The 4,981-nt window shown below is 31.7% G+C and overlaps 1 non-coding gene across 1 annotated transcript; it reads right to left on the bottom strand.

The window, feature by feature from the left end:
* Positions 1 to 429: 429 nt before the first annotated feature.
* On the bottom strand, positions 430 to 536 carry LOC114678497 (U6 spliceosomal RNA). Its single transcript, XR_003729942.2, has one exon. It is a non-coding gene; the product is annotated as a U6 spliceosomal RNA (small nuclear RNA).
* Between the last annotated feature and the right edge of the window lie 4,445 nt (positions 537 to 4,981).

The raw sequence follows: 4,981 nt of genomic DNA, 5'->3' as shown, positions 1-4,981 counted from the left end.
GTGAAATTTGCCCATGTGTCAGGCCAAGCAGCAAGCTCCAAAGTGAAGAAAAATAGTGTACTTGACAATTTATCTGAGCAAAAATAATATGAAAAAAACAAACATATTAAATATCTATTATGTAAAAATACAGAAAGGAAATTATATAACTAAAAAAGAAAAAAGGATTCATGATAAAAGTTTGAAAATATTTAGAACCTTACAATTATTGATAAGAATATTTCATATAAAAATTATAGGTTGCATCTGAAGTGGAAACTAGTGCATAATTGACATATAGTTGAAGCATGACCAGTAGACCATAAGTTAAAACATCAAATTTTAAAAAGTTAACTTCACAGAAAGTTGAATAAAGAAAAAAAGATAAAAATAATGAAGAAGAATAGCATCAAATCTATAAATTTCTTCGAGCAGCATGGCCATTTTCATGAAAATATTGAACATTTCATGAATGTGCGAGTCATCCTTGCACAGACTCCATGCTAATCTTCTCTGTACCATTCCAATTTTGGTATGTGTGCTGCCAAAGTGAGTACAAATCCATTTTTATAAAAGAAAAAATTTACAACTTAAAATTATAAATAAAAATTATCTTTATAGGACTATGTCATTAAAGAAAAGTATACAATGTTTCCAATGGGAGGTGAAGTTTTCAAGTGGTAATTAGATCTGTCATTTGTAAATGGAAAATTACAAAGATAACCATATGAAATTATTTCCATAGTGGATATATTATAAATAAACCAACAAACTCTGTGTATTTTTTATAACTCTGGAGGCATGCTTGACATATATCTGCTTTATGAGTTTTGGTTCCAATGCAGGTATGCACTTACGCATTCTACTTACAATCAAATTTTATTACATTTTGTTTATCTGACCTTGAAAAAAATATCAACTCTGGAGCAGTAACTTTCATTTATAAGTCTAGCTGAGTTTGGCTGTAAAGGCCAAATGCTGATTTTTTTCCCAAGCAATTATGAGTTGGTGTCAGAGACCTGTCATGAACAGTAGGTGAGCAGACGACAGGGCAATTGTGACAAACTTGCCAAACTAATCATTGGGAAGAAATGTTAGCATGCTCTGTTTAATATCATTTTATAATGTATAAAATTATTACATACCACATAATTTACATTGCTGCTTACACACCTTATTACATACTATTAATATAACACTGAACCAGTGCTGTTATTCTGTTTATGAATATGTTTACATAGTTTCTCTTGATAATTAATGAGAACATTTTCATTAGCTAAACTAAGGTTTTTCAATTAGACAAAGAATATGTTTCAAGATGACTTATAATAAAGAAGTTTTATTACTCTTGGAGGCACAAAGGACAGAAATTCTTCACTGCCTGTATTCTTGGGCAGAGACAGATTTTAGGGGCTGCCACAAAATGAATTATAATTACATAAATACATAATATAATAATTATATGTGCTATTTTGACTAAGATAACAATACTTAAGTAATTTGTACAGGAATAGTTTTATGATTCCTTTTCAATAAAGAAATATTTCAATTACTAAGGGTAGTTATAATGAAAAAATATGCTTTAAAGGCTCCGAATAAATAGATCGTAGTTATAACATGATTGAATTTTTTTTTGTATAATTACTTTTATATAGGACTGAAAGCTTACAAAAATACTGTTTTTGAAGTAATTTTATATAGCCAACAGATAGAGTCCTAATCTGAAAATGGAAGTAAAATGAACAAATAACAAAAAATTTGCTATAGTATAAAATTATGGATAAATATCTGATACATGGCTAGATAACAGATGAAGTCCAATAAACCTTGCCTTCTTCCACAAAATTTATCTTTATGGCTAATCATTAAGAGTTTGCAAACCAGTCTGTGAAAACATGAATAATAACAATATGTTTTCTTTTCTGAAGAAATGACCATTTTTCCCATCATTTCTAATAATCTGTTTCACTTATTTCTAAAAGTCTGTTGAGTGTGTGTTACATGTAAATGTCTATTTGTATATAATGTAATTTAGGGGTTATCTAATGTAACTCACCCGTATTGGATGGTACCTTGCTTGAAAACACCATCAGTTACAAATCTCTTTCACTGAATTCTGAATAGATGTTTATATTAATTAAGACATGGCCTATTTATTTAAGGAGTGCTAACATGTCATATATATTCATAGAATGTATACATTTAATTAGTAAATATCACAGGTTCCTCTGTCGTCTAGTGATATTCGAATCTAAGAGGACTATTAGGATTTGATGAAAAGAAGTAGACAAATATTCAGATCAACAAGTCCTTCCAAAGGTAAGGCAGATGAGATGAAAATATGTCATGATGCCATGTTGCCAAGGAAATCAACTAAAAGCATAAAAAGCTGAAAGGCATTCTCAAAATAACCAGTTGGTCAAGTCAGGGCACTTTCCAGTTGCATTTGTATATTATGCAACTAATTCAGAAAAAAAAAAAAAAAAAGTTTGATCTTGAAGTAGAGGCATAATCATAATAATGATGTATTAACCATTAATACTGAGATAATATTTAAAACTCAAATTAATTTTTCTAAAGTTATAAAGGATTTAAACCTGCCAGGTTATTTTCCTAAACCATTTTATACTCCTAACTGCATTATACAATTGCTCCAGTTTCTCTATCTTCTTGCCAGCATACAGTGTTTTCCCTAGTCCTTATTTTAACCATTGTAAGTGTGTGTTCTCACATGGTGGAAGGGATGAATGAGCTCTCTGGTGTCTCTTTTATAAGGGAATTACCCTGATTTAGGAGAGCTTTATCTTCATGACCTAATCAAGTCCCAACTCCTACTACCATCACCTTGAGGGTTAAGATTTTAACATACGAATTTTGGGGAGACAAAGGGATTCAGAAAACAGAGGTTCTTTATTGAATAGGTCTTCTGAAAATATTTTCTACCAGTCAGTGGCTTATCTTTTTGTTCTTTTGACATTACCTTTTATGGAGAAAAAGTTTCCAATTTTAATCAAGTTAAGCTTATCAAATCATGTGTTCATGAATTGGGCCTTTGATGTTACATCTAAAAAATCATAAAGCCCAAAGTCATGGAGATATTTTCCTATATTATATTCAAGAAGTTTTAACATGTTGTGTTTACATTAAGTCTGTGCTCCATTTTGAGTTAATTTTGTAAATAGTGTAAGGTCTGTATGTGGGTTCATGTGTTTAAGATGTGGACATCTAGTTGTTCTAACACAAATTGTTAAAAAGACTATCCTATTGCAATTGTATTGCTTTTGCTCCTTTGTCAAGAATCAACCTATGTGGATTTTTCTGGACTCTCTATTTTATTGTAGTGATCTATTTGTTTCTTCTTTTGTCAATCCCACACTCTCTTGATCACTGTAACTTTCTAGTGTCCTGAAGGCTGGTAGTGTTAATTCTCCAACTTTATGCATCTCCTTAAATATTGTGTTGGCTATTCAGAGTATTTTGCTTCTCCATATAAAATTTACTTTTTTAACTTTTTATTTTAACTTATGTGGGTACAAAGTAGGTATATATACTTATGGGTTACATGAAAAATTTTGATACAGGCATGAAAGGTGAAATAATCACATCAGGGTGTAGGGCATGCATCATCTCAAGCATTTATCCTTTATGTTTCAAACAATCCAATGATACTCTTTTGGTTATTTTTGTATAAACAGTTAAATTATTTTTTACTATAGTTAGCATGTTGTTCTAGCAAATAGTAGGTCTTATTGATTATTTCCAATTACTTTTCGGACCCATTAATCAACCCTGCTTTCCCCCGCCCACCACCTACCCTTCCCAGCCACCAAAAGCCATCCTTATACTTTATGTTTCATGAGGTTTTTTTTTTTTTTTTTTAATTTTTAACTTCCACAGATTAGTGAGAATATATGGTTGTCTTTCTGTGCCTGGCTTATTTCAATTAACACAATGAGCACCAGTTCCATCCATGTTGTTGCAAATGACAGGATCTCTTTTTTATGACTTAATAGTACTTCATTGTGTATAGGCATCACATTTATTTACCCAGTCGTCTATTGATGGACACTTCAGTTGCTTTCAACCTCCACCCTCTGAAAAGCCCCAGTGTGTGTTGTTGCCTTTATGTGTCCATGTGTTCTCATCAGTTAGCTCACACTTATAAGTGAGAACATGTTGTATTTGATTTTCTGTTCCTGTGTTAGTTTGCTAAGGATAATGGCCATCAACTCCATCCATTTCCCTGCAAAGGACAGGATCTCATTTTTTACATGGCTACATAGTATTCCCTGGTATATACGTAACACATTTTCTTCATCCAGTGTGTGATTGATTGACATTTAGGTTGATTCCATTTCATTGCTATTGTGAACAGTGCTGCAGTGAACATACACTTACATGTGTCTTTATAAAAGAATGATTTATGTTCCTTTGGGTATATACTCAGTAATGTAACTGCTGAGTCAAATGGAATTTCTGTCTTTAGGTCTTTGAAGAATTGCAACACTGTCTTCCACAACAGCTGAACTAATTTACAGTCCAACCAACAGTTTATAAATGTTCCTTTTTCTCCACAACCTTGCCAGCATCTATCATTTTTCTGAGTTTTTAGTAGTAGCCATTCTGACTAATAGTAGCCATTCTGACTGATGTTAGATGATATCTCATTGTGGTTTTAATTTGCATTTCCCTAATAATCATTGACGTTGAGCATTTTCTTCATATGACTATTGGCCACAGGTATGTCTTCCTTTGAAAAGAGTCTATTTATGTCCTCTGCCCACATTTCAATGGGATCCTTTTTTTTTTTTCCTTGTAAATTTGTCTAAGGTCCTCATAGAAGCCAGATACTAGACCATTCTCAAATATATAGTTTGCAAAAATTTTCTCCCATTCTGTAGGTTGTCAGTTTATTCCGTTGATTTTGTTTGTTTGTTTGTTTGTTTTCTGTGCAGAAACTGTTTAGTTTAATTAGGTCCCATTTGTCAGTTTTTGCTTTTAT

Source organism: Macaca mulatta, chromosome 5 (assembly GCF_049350105.2).
Source record: "Macaca mulatta isolate MMU2019108-1 chromosome 5, T2T-MMU8v2.0, whole genome shotgun sequence".
NCBI classification, from domain to species: Eukaryota; Metazoa; Chordata; class Mammalia; order Primates; family Cercopithecidae; genus Macaca; species Macaca mulatta.
Note: the sequence above shows the minus strand (reverse complement) of the source record. Positions and strands in the feature narration are given on the sequence as shown.